The following is a 17,300-nucleotide window of genomic DNA, read 5'->3' as shown; positions in this document are numbered from 1 at the left end:
TCATTTAAAGTAGTCCTCAGAGGAAAAAAATTATATTACCAAAAATATGTGTTCACAAAATTTTTAAAACATCATAGTCATATGTGTCCTTTTTTAATGCTTCTCTGTCTTCCCCTGGATAAACAACTTGAATTCTTTCAACTGATCTTCATATTATTTGGTACTGAATTACCTCAAAATCCTGAAGGGTAATTAGATTGTGAAAGACCTTAATTTTATGAGAGGCCATAGGGCATTTTTAGCCTAGAGTAAAGCAAAATCAAGGAAAATATTATAGCTATTTTTAAATATTTGAAGGATTACTTTGTAAAGGATGGATTAAATTCCAGTTCAGTCTAAGACAGAAGCAGAAACAAATTGGAAAAGCAGATTCAAGCCTGACATCAGGAATAAAAAACTTTTAGCAATTAGACTTGACCAAAAATAGGTTAGCTGAATGCAATATGCAGTACCTAGTCAGATCAAGGCTAATTAGAACAAAGCAAAGGTTATTCATTCTATTTGTTAAATTTCCATTAACAGAGTATAAAATAATACTAACTTTTTTGAAAGGAGGTGCCTTATCATATTATTGGAACCTATTACATTGACGTGAAAAATCTTCCATTAATTTCTAGTTTTCACACATATACACACATCTTTTCCCAATCTGATACTTGTGTGCAGCACCCTTTCTGAAATCATTTCCCCAGTTTGTATTGGAATTAGCATTCTACATCCTTACAGGGTAGTTCCTATTACTTAAGGATCTAGGAGTAACTTTATGGGTGACTAATTTCCTAATATAGAAACTCAGGAGCTCCCATCATCTTTTTTTTTTTAGGTGCACTATAGAATCAATTACTTTAAAAGTGTGTCTTCTCTCCCTCTTCACCTCCCCCAAAAAACTCCCAAAACTATAGTTTGCTTTCCCATAAATACATACAGAATTTGTGTGAGGAAGAGTAGATATAACTTTAAGTGTACAATTATAATCAGACTCTTTCTAAGGTATGAAATATTGCCTTTGCACTTGAAAGACATTTCCTTTACATTAAAATGTTTATGTTCCAAACTTCTTGTCTCTATGGAATGCTTCTTTAGATGCACAACTATTTTTAAAACTGAAATATATGATTTCTATTTATCATTATTAAATTTTATTTTCTTAGCTTTTTCTTCAAATTCTAGTTTGCCAAAGATCTTTGTAGATGCCCATTTGTAACATGTATTACATTGCCTACCCTTTCCAGCTCAACATCATATGAAAAGTTGACAAGCAGGATTTATGATAAATTATCTGATTGTGCAGAAACAACATATTAGATCTAATTTGAGAATGATAAGGAATAACAGATTACAATTGAATAGAGAAAATCAGAACTAAACTTTGGGGAAATTGTTTCTTCTTCAAAACAGAAATAAAATAAAATTCATAAAGTATTATATGAATGGTAGAAATAGCTTAATAAATGGCAGTAGTTATAGCATGAGATTAAAAATCTACAGATGTTTGAAAGTACATTATTTGGCGTGAAACTCCTAATTAGTTAGTATATGCTGCTTATACATTGTCAATCAAAGAAACAATTCCAGGCTTACTGCACATTATCCCCCTTCTTGCATTTTAATTTCCAGCCAAATTGATTTTCTTGTTATTTCCTGAACTCCTCACTCTTATCTCCTTAATCTATATCTTTGTATAGATTATTCTACATTACTGGATTCCCCCCTGTATTTCCTCCTAATGTCTGTTTCCTAGACTACCTAGAATCTCTTCTAGAATTAGATCACCTATCTCCCTCATACTTGCATTTTTAAATATTCTTTTGTTCCTCTGGCTGTAGAATACCTTAGAATACTTCTTTAAATTATCCTTGAAGTCTTAATCCATTAGTGGATTTGAAAAAAACAATAAGATTTGAAGTCATGGGATGAAAGGTAGGAAATATTTTTAAGTGGTTGAGGTGTAAAGTTAATCTAGATTCAGAATTTCCATTCAAGAGGCACAGATGTAAAGGGGGTGGGCATAAATTTATTATTGCTCAGAATCTTGATTCAAACAAGGCATGATGGAAGAGGAAATTTTTAGCATAAAAGTAATATACAGTGAACAAACACAGTGGCCACCATAATAATAAAGACAATATAACGAATGACATATACATCGTCACTACTTCAAAGAAGCATCAACATCTGAATTTCTTGGCTGGGAGAATTCTTAGCTATTCAGAGTCTCTGAGTAGGAAAAGTTTGCAGGCCAAGTGTACAGACTTGTATTCAAAGGTCTTTTCCACTAAGGGGTTTTTATAGGCTGAGAATAAAGAAGTCACTGTGCTAATTATTCTCATTTCATACATGACTGTTGAGATGAAGCAGCGTTCCAGATACAGGGTACCCCATCTCAAGGGACATATCAAGGAGAATCTTTGTTCATTTCTTTAGAATGACTGAATTTCCTTAAGGAACTGCCCAGGTTTCCAAGGCAATCATAGATCAGCAATAAAAGAAATTTATTAGTCAATACACAAGAAAGGTGGTCTTCCTTTCTTATGTTTCCTGCCATTCCATCAGATAACTGCAAGTACATTCTCATGTTCGTAGCAAAAAGTTAAACAAAAGATATAGTTGAGATTCACTCGAATTCCTTATACACTAGGATTCCTTACAGAGAGTTGTTAAGCTTCTTGAGCTATGTATAAAAATAATAGCCCAATGATGGAAAATTCTTCCTTCACAGAAAGAGATTCTTTTTTTATTATTATTAAAGCTTTTATTTACAAAACATATGCATTTTCAATATTGATCCTTGCAAAACTTTCTGTTCTGAATTTTTACCTCCTTCACCCTCACCCCTTCCCTAGATGGCAGGTAGTCCAATACATTATAATATGTTAAAATATATATTAAATCAACTATATGTATACATATTTATACAGTTATCTTGCAGCACAAGAAAAATCAGATCAAGAAGGGAAAAAAACCTGAGAAAGAAAGCAAAGTATAAGCAAATATCAACAGAAAGAGTAAAAATGCTATGTTATAGTCCACACTTAGTTCCCACAGTCCTCTCTCTGGGTGTATATGGCTGTCTTCATCACTGAAAAATTGAAACTGGTTTGAATCATCTCATTGTCAAAGAGACCCATGTCCATCAGAATTGATTATCATATAGTCTTTTTGTTGCTATATAATGATTTCCTGGTTCTGCTCATTTCACTTAGCATCAGTTTATGTAAGTCTCTCTAGGACTCTCTGAAATCATCCTGTTGGTCATTTCTTAGAGAAAAATAATATTCCATAACATTTGCATACCATAATTTATTCAACCATTCTCCAATTGATGGGCATCCACTCAGTTTCCAGTTTCTTGCCACTACAAAGAGGGCTGCCACAAACATTTCTGTGCATGTGAGTCCCTTTCCCTCCTTTAAGATCTCTTTGGGATATAAGCCCAGGAGAAACACTGCTGAGTCAAAGTTCACAGTTTGATAACTTTTTGAACATACTTCTAAATTATTATCCAGAATAGGTGGATACATTCACAGTTCCACCAACAGTGTATCAGTGTCCCAGATTTCTCACATCCCTTCCAACATTTGTCATTGTTTTTCCCTGTCATCTTAGCCAATGTGTGTGTAATGGTATCTCAGAGTTGCCTTAATTTGCATTTCCCTGATCAATAGTGATTTGGAGCACCTTTTCATATGATTGGAAATAGTTTCAATTTCTTCATCTGAAAATTGTCCATTCATGTCTTTTGACCATTTATTAATTGGAGAATGGCTTGATTGCTTATAAATTTGAGTCAATTTTCTATATATTTTAGAAATGAGGCCTTTATCAGAAGCTTTGAATGTAAAAATGTTTTCCCAGTTTATTGCTTCCCTTCTAATCTTGTCTGCATTAGTTTTGTTTGTACAAAAACTTTTTGACTTAATATAATCAAAATTATCTGTTTTGTGATTAATAATGATCTCTAGTTCTTCTTTAGTCACAAATTCCTTCTCCTCCACAGATGTGAGAGGTAAACTGTCCTATGTTCTTCTAATTTGTTTATAATATCCTTCTTTATGTCCAGATCATGAACCCATTTTAAACTTATCTTAGTATATGATGTTAGGTGAGGATCACTGCCTAGTTTCTGCCATACTACTTTGCAATTTTTACAGCATCTTTTGCCAAATAGTGAATTCTTATCCCAAAAATTTGGGCCCAAAGGCTAGGTTACTATAGACATTGACTATTTTGTCCCATGAACATAACCTATTCCACGGATCAACTACCAAATGGTTTTGATGACCACTGTTTTATAATATAGTTTTATGTCTGGTACAGCTAGGCCCCCTTCATTTAATTTATTTTTCATTAGTTCCCTTGAAATTCTTAACCTTTTGTTGTTCCAGATGAATTTTGTTATTTATTTTTTCTAGGTCAGTAAAATAGTTTTTTGGGAGTTTGATTGGTATAGCTCTAAATAAATAGATTATTTTAGATAGTATTGTCATCTTTATTATATTTGCTTGACTTATTCAAGAGCACTTGATATTTTCCAATTGTTTAGATCTGATTTTATTTGTGTGGAAAGTGTTTTGTAGTTTTGCTAATATAATTCCTGACTTTCCCTTGGCAAATATTCTCAAATATTTTATACTATCAACAGTTATTTTAAATGGAATTTCTCTTTGTATCTCTTGCTGTTGGATTTTGTTAGTGATGTATAAGAGTGCTGATGATTTGTGTAGGTTTATTTTGTATCCTGCAACTTTGCTAAACTTCACTTCTAATAGTATTTTTTAGTTGATTCTCTAGGGTCCCTTAAGCATGCCATCATATCAACTGCAAAGAGTGATAATTTGTTTTCTTCATTGCCTACTCTAATTCCTTTAATCTCTTTTTTCTTCCCTTATTGCCAAAGCTAGAATTTCTAAAACAATATTGAATAGTAATGGTGATAGTGGGCAACCTTGTTTCACCCCTGATCTTATTGGGCATGGTTGCTGTTTATCACCATTGTATATGTTGTTTGCTAATAGTTTTAAATAGACGCTACTGACTATTTTATGGAAAAGTCCATTTATTCCTATACTCTCTAGTAATTTTTAATAGGAATGGATATTGGATTGTATTAAATGTTTTTTTCTGAATCTATTGAGATAATAATATGTTCTTTGTTAATCTGGTTATTGATATAGTCAATTATGCTAATGGTTTTCCTAATATTGAATCAACCCTGCATTTCTGGAATAAATTCTCCTTGGTCATGCTGTATTATCCTGGGGATGATTTTCTGTAATCTCTTTGCTAATATTTTATTTAAGATTTTGCATAATATTCATTAGAGAGATTGTTCTGTAATTTTCTTTCACTATTTTCATCCTATCTGGTTTAATATCAGTATCATGTCTGTGTCATAAAAGGAGTTTGGTCCTGGGGATTTTTCTTAGAGAGTTGATTAATAGGGGTATCTAGGTGGCACAGTGGATAGAGCACCAGCCTTGAAGTCAGGAGGACCTGAGTTCAAATCTGGTCTCAAACACTTAATACTTCTTAGCTCTGTGACCCTGGGCAAGTCATTTGCCTCAGAAAAAAAAAAGACCATCATCGGAGAGTTGATTAATAGCATGTTCTATTTCTTTTTCTAAAATGGGATTATTTAAGTAATTTAGTTCCTCTTCTGTTAATTTGGGCAATCTATATTTGGCAATCTATATTTTTGTAGATATTTCTTCATTTCACTTAGGTTATCAAATTTATTGACAAAGTTGGGCAAAATAACTCCTAATTATTGCTCTAATTTCTTCTTCATTGGTGAAGGTTATCCCTTTTCATTTTTGAGAGTAACAATTTGATTTTCCACTTTTCTTTTTCTAATCAAATTAACTAAAGGTTTATCTATTTTGTTTTTTTTCATAAAAGCAACTTTCAGTTTTATTTATTCATTCAATAGTTTTTTTTTTATTTTCAATTTTATTAATATCTCCTTTAACTTTTAGATTTTAAGTTTGCTATTTGAGGTTTTTTTTAATTTGTTCTTTTTTTAACTTTTTTAGTTGCAAGCCAATTCATTGATTTTTCTCTTTCTATATTTTATGCAAGTAAGCATTGGGAGATATAAAATTTCCCGTTATTACTGCTTTGACTGCATCCCACAAATTTTGGTATGTTGTCTCATTATTGTCATTCTCTTGGATGAAATTATTGATGTGTCTATGATTTTCTGTTTTACCCATTCATTCTTTGGGATTAGATCATTTAGTTTCCAATTATTTTTGGTCTATTTTCTCCTGGTCTTATATATATATATGTATATATATATATATATATATATATATATATATATTGCATATGATTTTTATTGCATCATGATCTGAAAAAATGCATTTACCATTTCTGTCTTTCTGCATTTGATTTTGCAATTGACCCTAACACATGGTCAATTTTGTGTAAATTCCATGAACTGCTGAGAAAAAAAGTCAACTTCTTTCTGTTTCCATTCAGTTTTCTCCAAAAATATTTTCTAAATTTTCTAATATTTTGTTTATCTCCTTAACTTTTCTTATTTATTTTGTGGTTCAATGTATCTAGTTCTGAGAGAGCAAGGTTGAAATCCCCCTATAGTATAGTTTTGCTGTCTATTTCTTCTTGCATCTCTCAACTTCTCTAGGAATTTCCATTCAATACCACTTAGTGCATATATGTTTAGTATTGATATTGCTTCATTATCTATAGTACCCTTTTGTAAGATATAGTTTCCTTATATCTTTTAATTAGATCTATTTTTGCTTTTACTTGATTTAAGATCAGAATTGATTCCTGTTTTTTTCCCTTCTCCTGAAGCATAATATATTCTCCTCTAGCCCTTTACCTTCATTCTGTATGTGTCATCATGCTTTAAATGCATTTCTTTTTTTTTTTTTTTTTTTTTATTTATTATATATATATATATATATATATTTTATAATATTATCCCTTGTATTCATTTTTCCAAATTACCCCCCCTCCCTTATTCCCTCCCCCCGATGACAGGCAATACCATACATTTTACATGTGTTACAATATAGTCTAAGTACAATACATGTGTGTGAATATCATTTTCTTGTTGCACAATAAACATTAGAATCCGAAGGTACATGCAACCTGGGCAGACAGATATTAGTGCTAACAATTTACATTCCCCTCCCAGTGTTTCTTCTCTGGGTGTATCTACCTCTGTCCATCATTGATCAACTGGAGGTGAGTTGGTTTTTCTTTATGTTGAAGATTTCCACTTCCATCAGAATACATCCTCATACAGTATCGTTGTTGAAGTATACAGTGATCTTCTGGTTCTGCTCATTTCACTCAGCATCAGTTGATTTAAGTCTCTCCAACCCTCTCTGTATTCCTCCTGCTGGTCATTTCTTACTGAGCAATAATATTCCATAACTTTCATATACCACAATTTACCCAACCATTCTCCAACTGATGGACATCCATTCATCTTCCAGTTTCTAGCTACAACAAAAAGAGCTGCCACAAACATTTTGGCACATATATGTCTCTTTCCGCTCTTTAGTATTTCTTTGGGATATAATCCCAGTAGTAGCGCTGCTGGGTCAAAGGGTATGCACAGTTTGATAACTTTTTGGGCATAATTCCAGATTGCTCTCCAGAATGGCTGGATTCTTTCACAACTCCACCAGCAATGTATTAGTGTCCCAATTTCCCCACATCCCCTCCAACATTTGTCATTATTTGTTCCTGTCATCTTAGCCAATCTGACAGGTGTGTAGTGGTATCTCAGAGTGGTCTTAATTTGCTAAATGCATTTCTTATAAACAACGTATTTTAGGTTTCTGACTTTTAATCCAGACTATCTGCTTCCATTTTATGGGAGAGTTCCTCCCATTCACATTTACAGTTAAAAATAACTAATTCTGTATTTCCTGCCATCTTATATACCCTAAAGTATGCTTTTCTCTTTCCTTTGCCTCTTTTCTTCTCCCTAATATTTTGCTTTTAATGACTACCTCCCTCAAACAGTCCTCCCCCTTTAGAGCCTTCTCTCCCCCTTTTTTACACCTTTTCCTTAATTCTTCTGCTTTTCTTTCTATTACTCTGCCTTTCCTTCCTATTTCCCTATAAGGTGATACAAGTTTCTCTGTGAAATCAGATATGTCTGATATTCTCTCTTAGAACCAAATCTGATGACAGTAAGATTTACATAATGCTCAATTTTCCTCCCTTCTTCCCTTAATTTTAATAGGTATTCTTTGCTTCTTTGTAAGATGTAATTTCCCTTATTTTACCTCCTTTTCCCAGAGGTTTTCCACTTTTAGTTTCTTTTTCATATCATAATTAAATCAAGTATACCCATAATATTCTCTTAGTATACTCATAACAGAAATATACTTCTCAAGAGTTTTCCTTTTTATCATTTTATGTTTCTCTTGAGTTTTGTGTTTGGAGGTCAAATTTTTTGTTCAGGTTTTGTCTTTTCATTAGAAATAAGTGAAATTTACTTATATCATTGAATAACCATCTTCTTCCCTGAAAGATAATGCTCATTTTAGCTGGATAGCTTATTCCTAGCTATAATCCAAGTACTTTGCCTTTCAGAATATCAGTTTCAAAGCTCTTCTATCCCTTAAAGTAGAAGCTACTAGGTCCTGAGTAATCCTAATTGTGGCTCCTCGGTATTTAAATTGTTTCTTTCTTTCTGGCTGCTTGCAATATCTTTTCATTGGTGCGATAGTTCTGAAATTTAGCCATGATATTCCTTGGGTATTTAATTTTGGGGTCTCTTTTAGCAGATGATCAGTTGAGTTTTTCAATGGCTATTTTACTTTTTGATTCTAAAATACCATGGCAGTTTTCTTTTAAGATTTCCTGTAAGATGTCTAGGGGTTTTTTTTCCATCATGAGAAAGCCATGATCTATTTCTCCTAGATCTATTTTCCAGCTTAGTTTTTTTTTCCTAAGAGATATTTCATATTTTCTTCTATTTTTTGTTTATATTTGACTGATTGTTGAAGTCTTATTGAGTCATTCACTTCTGTTTGTTCAATTCTAATTTTTAGTGTATTATTTTCTTCAGTTACCTTTTTTTAGCTCTTTTTGCAATTGTACAATTGAACTTTTTTTGTTCATTGCATTCTTTTTCCATTTCACAAATTTTGTTTTTCAGTGAATTGGTGTCTTTCATATCTCTTTTGTAGGGCATTATATATTTTCCATTTCCTTCTTGCAATGGTCTCATTTCATTTCCCCATTTTTATTCTAACTTTTTAAGAGCCTTTATGTAATCTTCAGAGAAAGCTTTGTGAAATGGGAACAAGCTCATATCTCTCTTTGGGATTGTATCTGGATTTGCTTTGCCTTTAGGAACCTCTGGATTTGAGGCCTGTTCTTCTCTGTTCTCCATAAAAGCTGTCTGTGGAGAATTCTTTTTGTTTTGTTTTTTTAATTCATTTTCAAGGCTTGAGATCTGTTCAGTGCAAAGGAGGGACAGCTGCTTTAATTTGCCTTGAGGCAGTTATGCTGACTGATTTCCAGTGAAGGGTAATGAGGCTAGGTCCAGTGTTCTTCTAGTGCTCAATGCTTTACAGTTTGCCAAATTTGACAGATCTACCAAACCACCTGCTTGCAACCAGGAAAGAGTAGCCTAAGAGGCTCACAGAAGATTCCCAGGTGGATGGAAGTTTCAACGCTCCCCATTACAGCTCCTTGCCCTTTCTCCCTATATTGCAGTCTAGGCTTACTACACTGTCCCTCTACCCATTTGAAACAGACCTGTTCTGAAGTTCTTCCAAGGTATCTTCTTCTGGAAATGTGTTGTACTCCAAATATTTGTGGATTCTTTGATTCCAAAATCAATTTAGAGGTTTAATTTGCTGTTGGTTTAAGAAGTCAGAGGAGGTCACAGAGAGTCGTGTCTTCTCTCTGCCATCTTGAAGATATTCTTAAGAGTATATGTGTGTGTGTGTGTGTCTGTCTGTCTCTATCTCTAGCTATCTATTGATCTATTTCTCTCTCTCATACTCTTTCTTTCCCTCCCTTAACTCCATTGACCATATTTTTGGAGAAATTGGACCATTCTGGAACAAAAAGAAACATTGATGGAAACAGGTTTCCTGAAAAAAGGAGAAGCTATATATTTGCTGAAGCCTTAGTAGGGGTGATATCCTAAGGGAGTCTGAAGGGTGAAATAACTGTGGAGTAGTCATGGAAACTATGAGCACTTGAATGCCTTTGTATATTTTATTGATTTTCTGATTTTATTTTATTTTTAGGCACCTGATCAAGCTGTAATTGTGTAAACTGAAAAAAATTTGAAAATTTTCCTGGGACTATTAGCATCAGTAGTAGTATCTGCTTTTAGCATCAGAAGCTGATGCCAATGTTTGCATCTGGGGTGGGGATGTGAAACACCAAAAATAAACTAAATAGACTGAAGAAAAGTGACTTCATGGAGCCCCTTTAGGGTAGAAAAATATCAAATGATTCTCCAAGGATACAAACCCAGCAAAGAACTATACCTATGAGGAACATGAAGACTCCATAAAGGGAGAAAAAGCTTCCAGTAACTTAGTTAAGTGTGGTGTTCCATTGCCACATATGTTCTCTATGTGTATGGTTTAAAGCAATCATATGTAAATCTGAGTCCCTTCTCCTCAGGGATCATCTGTATATAAAGGGGAAAATATTTTTGTCACTAATTTTCTTGCCATATCTTTTCACTAAATACCTTTTTCAAAAACTAATTGTCTTACTCATTGTCAATGGAGAAACTCTCTAAAGGGAGTTCTTGAGGAATAATTCTAGAAACTTAGTCCTTTCAAGGATGCCGATAGGACCCCAAGAGGACAAGTAGTCTCTCTTTAAAAATCCCAAACCACAAATGTGAGAGCAAATTGGAGGGAGTGGCCCCAAAGTGGATGCTATATTAGCAATAGCCTTTAGCTTAATAAAATTAGTAACACATATGTACCTATTCATTTGAAGAAAACGTATTAAGCTTTCATATACAAGGTTCTATACTAGGCACTGAGAATACAAAGATTAAAAAATTCTCATACTTAAGGGAATTGCATTATACCTAAAGAAGGAATAGTGAGTGGGTGATAAGATAAATATAGATGAACATCCAATGTGTGATGAGCTTAGAATTAAAAGACTGATGGAAATAAAATGTTCATAAAAATTTGATAAGGAAAAGAGGACTTTTTTTGAGGAGGCAGGACCTGAGATCCTTAAAAGAAGAAAAAGAAAAGGTAACAATAAGAAAAATATCTAAGACACTATAAGAGTTTTTAATTCCTTGACCCAAAGGTTTTATTTAAGCTGATTGATGGTTTTGGTTTTTTATGTATATCAAGTTTTTGAAAAAATAAGTTATTCTGTCATCTCTATGTACTGATAGTTTCACCAAGTACACAGTGGGAAGTCAAGCTAATTCTGATCAATGAATGGATTTGTAGTGTGTAGGGGCTTTGTAGTCTTTTGAAAAATCACTGATGTTAAGGAAGAAATTACCTTCACATCCTTGAAACGAGATTTTTGTGGAAAGGGCAATAGCACTTCTGCTTGGAGAAAAATTATAGAAATTGGAATTATTTTGAATTTTTTAAAGACAAAACATTTTTGTCACATTTGTGAGCTAAAATTCCATTTAAATGCAGTACTTTTTTTGAGAAAGGTGTGAAGTTGATATTTTCTATATATATTTTCAATAATGGTAATCCTCTAATTCCTGTGATCTTCAGGACTGTGGTTTTATACCTTCAAACACAAATATATTTTAGAAAGATGTAGGAAACAAAAGCATGTCATTTTTCCATTGAATATGAGAGAAAAGCATTTTCAGTTTAACATATTGAGAAACGGTAATAGAGAAATGTTTCCTACTGAAGGCAGTATGAGAAAAGGTAAGGTAATTAATACCTAACACTTTTAGCATGCTATGGATAACAGTATATTGTTCATATGTACAAAGTGCCTTCTGTCCTTAGGAACTACAATGAAGTTTAAGTATATGCTCATTAATCCTTACAGCAGTCCACTGAGTTAAGGGGTAGTAAATAGGATTTTTTTTCCCCAGAATCTTAGGCACAGAGATTAACAGACTGGTTCAAGGTCACATAGTGTGAGTTAGTCACAGAGATGTGACTAACATTCAAATCCCCTGAGTCTTGGATCAGTGACTACCATCCTGCCTCCAAAGATAAGTGGATGATAGATGAGATCATTACATGTCTAAGGCCATACAGTTGAGTGAAGAGCAGAAATGCAATAGAGCCCCAAGGGCCTTCATTCCTCTCCTGTGTCTCTTCTTAGCTCTCACAGTGCACTATGGTAAGGCTGGGAATTTTTCTTTCTGACAGGTAAGGTTAAGGCTGTTCCAAACTCTGCCTGGTTGCAATCTTAGCCATTTCCCCCTCTAGATTTCTCTCTTGCTTTTCTAGGTAGTTAACTCTTTAGTCTCCATGGATATCATTCTGTCTCAGGGCCTCTTTACATATGAAGTGATCAAATAAATAGGCTGTTTAATATACTTTCTATTAATTTATTTACAGCTTTATTTAACTTTAAAGGGGTTTGAAATTGTTCATTTGATCTGAAACTACAAAGTGCTATGTAAAACACTATGTGCATGATTATGCCACTTTTTGAACTAAAAACCTCACCTATTTGCTTTGCATGTAGTATAGAAATATATAGAGTATAAGAAAAGTCAATAGCTCAGAATAGCTAACTCCTTGAGACATTTGTAAAGAAAACAAAGCCTTTTTTCACTTTGGGAATATCTATTTTACTTTTTAAAGCATCTTTTAAAAACTGAGTAATCGACCAAAAGAAGGAGGAAGTGTGTATTATGTAGTAGAAGGTAAATTTGTTTTTTTTTCTTTATATATGCATAAGGAAATTCTGAAACAAAGATGACACTTTTAAATGGCTTTTTTTTTTTTGAAATGCATCTTGCTGTCAGATTGGGAATGAATTGGATGCCATAAACAAATATGTCTGCATTTGTCATGTAATTTGTATGATTTATTTCTTGACTTTCTTTTTTTACCTTTACCAAGACATTAAAAAAATGTCTTGCCTATACATTATTTCATGACTTTGGGTCGATGATTTTATATATATACTTGTTCATATACATATACCAGTTAGAACTTTAGTAACCATTTTGTTGAATCCTTTTATGAAAGGAATCCCTATTAGTCAATCAGTTCCATTCCAAGTGTCTACTATGTGCTAAGCATTCTGCTAGTAGCTGAGGATACAAAGAAATGCAAAATACAGTTCTTTCTCTCAAAAATTTAGTCTAATGGGGGAGAAAACATGTTTAAAAATTGTGTAAAACAAGATAGAGACAGGATAAGCTGGAGATACTCCATCTCCATTGTTCATCCAGTCTCTATCACATTATAGCTAAGTTGTCTCATCTTCCAGCTATATGCCCAGTTCCATCAGCTGATCTTCATGTAACCATAAGGATCTCAATGTTTGGCTCCTGTTCTAATGAGCCAAATTTAAAAGACCTCAAGTTTGTGGTAATTCTGCCCTTAGGAAAGTAGTTATGGAACATAAATTGCTTGTCATTCTGCTTACAGTTAAAGAGTGAAAATTTTCAGAAAATAGGCTTTGAGGTTGGGATCCTGTCTAGCCCTGCCTTAGGAAAGAAAGGTCATTTTCTGGTTTAACCTCCAAAGTTGTTCTGTGTCCTCATATTACTAAGACAAGGAAACATAAAGAACAGGGTTAAGTCTTTGTATTTATTTTAAAAAATTAGACTGGTCAGATACAGTCTTTAATAGAAATAAAAGGATTTCATAAGAAATGAATACCAGTCACACTCACTTAAAATAAGAGCAGGGAGAGTGAATAGATACATAAGGACTACCATTTCTTCAATGTATTTTTTTATTGCTCCTGAATAGCAAAATGGAAAAAATAAGTGCTGTTATATATCTTGCCACTTTGCCCTTTAGATTTACATCTCTCACTCTCTGCTTTGGAGGCATAATGTAAAAGTCAAACTCAGGTGTTTTTTTTTTTTTTTGTTATTGTTCAGTGACTGACTCTTTGTGACCCCACTTGAGGTTTTCTTGGCAGAGATACCAGGGTGACTTGCCATTTCCTTCTCTGGCTCATTTTACAGATGAAGAAACTGAGGCAAACAGAGTTAAGTGACTTGACCAGAGTCTCACATATATAATTGTCTGAGGTTGGATTTCAATTCAGATCTTTCTGATTGCCGTTCCAGTGCCCTATCCACTGAACCATATAGCTACCTTCAGTATCAGGGTATGGATTATTAAAATCTTTCTACCTCCCTTCTCTCATCTAACTCTCACAAAATCCTTAAAACTCTAGCTATTGAGGGGGAATTCTGCCTTCCAGTTCTAATTCTTTAGCTTTTTCTCCTTGTGCACTGTTAAGAATTATAATTGACATGGTCTTTAGCAACTTACTCCTCTTCAAGAAGCCAATGCAGAGATTTCCAGAAGGGCTATTCTATTCCTATAACAAGAGCTAAAGATGTTTTACTATCCTCTTTCCCTTTTTCTAGACACTCCATTTATCAGTGACCTTAAACTCTGACACTCAGAACTAAAAACAATAGCCCAATTGAGGTCTGATGAAGGCAGAGTATGGTGACATTTTCACCTCTATATTCCTTTCCTAGAAAATGTGCCTTCCTTAATAAGGCCCAAGATTTCCAAAGCTTTTCTGGTTACCATATCACTCTGCTGACTAATTTTAAATTTGTAGTACCCTAAAATCCCTAGATATTTTTCAGGATGATTATTCATTTTACCATTTCCTCTTTCAATTAGTCCTGGTGAAACTGATTTTTTTTGTGCCCACATTACATTTATCTCTATTGAATTTCATCTTATTAGATTTAGCCCAATGTGCTAAACCACAAGACCTTTTTTGAAGTCTGACTTTATTATCCAATGTAGTAATTATTTCTCCTAGCTTTATGTCTTCTGCAGACCACTAGCATTTAGTCTTTGTCTTTATCCAATCATTGATAAAAATGTCAAAAAGAACTGGGGCAAACTCAGATCTCTGGGGTACTTCACTGAAGACCTCCATGCTAATATTAAATCTATTAACAACTACTCTGAATCCAACCTTCCAAACAGTTAAGTATGACTAAAGGCAAGGAATTTTATTTCCCTGAGCCTGTTTTTTCAACTATAAAACTGGTGTAGCAATATATGCACCACATATTTTACTAGGTCTTTGTGAACATCACAATGTCAGTAAATTGAAAATTAAGCAGCCCTTCCCCTCTACAATAGGTGTTCTTAATCCAGGATGTGTGAATTATTTTGGTACCTTTAAAAAGCATTATTTTGAAGAAGATCCATAGGTCTTCCACATTGACAGTGGTGTCCGTTGAAGAGAGAAGGCTAAGAAGTCCTTCCTTTAGAACCTTATCTTCTATTAGAAGACATGACTTGTGTAGGTATAAATATATAAATTATGCAAAATATATATAAAATAATTACAAGAAAATTTTGCATAGAAGGCACTGGTAGCTGGGAGTAGGGCTTAAGAAAATCCTTATGTAAATGGCAACTGACCTTAGTTCAAAAGCAAACTAGAAATTCTGAGTTTAAGATGAGAAAGGAGACTACTCCAGACATGGACAACAACCTGTGCAAAAACATAGAGGAGCGAAATCATGGAATCATTGATCTAAACCTAGAAGGAATCTCAGAAGTTATCTAGTTCAATGCCCTCATTTTAGGGATGAAGATATTAAAGAACAGGAAGGGAAGTGACATTTCCAAGGATACACAGCAAAACAAGAACACAGTAAAGCAGAGGGTCTCATCCACTATTTTATCTTATTTTTAGATGAAAGATAATTTTATTTTTAAATTGTATTTTAATAATATATTATTTTTCCAGTAGCATGTAAAGATGGTTTCCAACATTCGTTTTTGTAAGATTTTGAGTTCCAAATTTTTTTCTTTCTTTCCCTTACCTCCCTGATCCCCATTCTAGCAAGCAATATAAAATCGGTTATATGTATATATTTATTTTTAATATATTCCCATATGAGTCGTGCTGGGAAAGAAAAAATCAGTATAAAGAGGGGAACATCACGGGAAAGAGAAAAACCAAAGAAGAGCAAAGAAAGGTAAAAACAGTATGTTTTGATCTGCATTCAGTCTTTCTCTGGAAGAGAATGTCATTTTCCATCCAAAGTTTATTGACATCCACTATTTTAAAAATTACTTTTTATCTTTGGACATGAGAAGACTATAGCTTTCTCTTAATGAATAAATCAATTTTGTACTCTTAAGTCATCAAATAGACTTTAACAAATGCAAACTCTCTGATTACTTTCTTTATTTCCCTGGTCTTGAAGAGAGAGTTTTATCATCTTAATTACAAATCCTGCTAATTGTATTCTAGATATTCCTGAAAAATCCCTCTCCATACTTTTCTCTTTGTTTTTCTTTTCTCTTTATGTGTCTTTTTATGTCTCTCTTTGGCTTTGTCTCTGCCTCTTTCCCTCTCTCTCTTTCTCCATCTCTGTCTCTGTGTTTTTTAATATCTTTGTCTCTGTCTTTGTTTCTTTGTCTCTCTGTGTATGTCTCTGTCTCTTACTTTGTCTCTCTCATGTATCTGTGTCACTCTCCTCTCTGTGTGTGTTTCTCTGTCTTTGTGGTGAACCTGTCTCTGTGTGTTTGTCTCTTTCTGTATCTTTCTGACCCTGTTTCTATATATGTGCGTGTGTGTCTGTCTGTCTCTCTCATATGAAAGGTATTATTTATCTATCCTAAAGTACTACAGAATGCTATTTGTCCACTTTGTAATCTTTACTTGAATATATGGGGTGTTCGGAGAAGTCTAGCACTTATAGTGGGGTGCTTGCAACCATTACAAGGCTGCTCATGCCTTTTGGTGTAGACCTTCACCAAGCTCCCACTTGTGGCTCCAAGAAGCTGTAGCACACGTGCAGTGACCACACCCCAGGAACCTATCTTGGCAAACAGGCAAAACCAGATAAAGTGAAATCTACAGGTATCAGACCCATAGCTGACTAAGAGGAATGTCTATTGCAAGCATGTGAAGATTTCCCTGGAAAGGATGGGTGGATGAGAATAATTTATTCTAATTTGTTCTAATGGCCATAAAGGCAGCTGAATCTGAAGCAGGTGCTATGGAGTGTTTAGGGCTTGGTCAGACATTGAAGATGCCATTACATCCTGGACCATTGCCATTCCTATTGACTAGGATGACTCTGGAAGAGAAGGAGAGTATGATCACTGCACAGCTCTGCCTCATTTAGAGCCAATTCACAT

General features: G+C 33.8%; 1 protein-coding gene across 1 annotated transcript in view; it reads left to right on the top strand.

The window, feature by feature from the left end:
- OXR1 (oxidation resistance 1) overlaps window positions 1-17,300 on the top strand; it is a 586,011-nt gene that overhangs the window by 165,693 nt on the left and 403,018 nt on the right.

Source organism: Sminthopsis crassicaudata, chromosome 1 (assembly GCF_048593235.1).
Source record: "Sminthopsis crassicaudata isolate SCR6 chromosome 1, ASM4859323v1, whole genome shotgun sequence".
Taxonomy (NCBI): domain Eukaryota; kingdom Metazoa; phylum Chordata; class Mammalia; order Dasyuromorphia; family Dasyuridae; genus Sminthopsis; species Sminthopsis crassicaudata.
The sequence above is the reverse complement of the archived record's forward strand: the minus strand, read 5'-3'. Positions and strand labels throughout refer to the sequence as shown.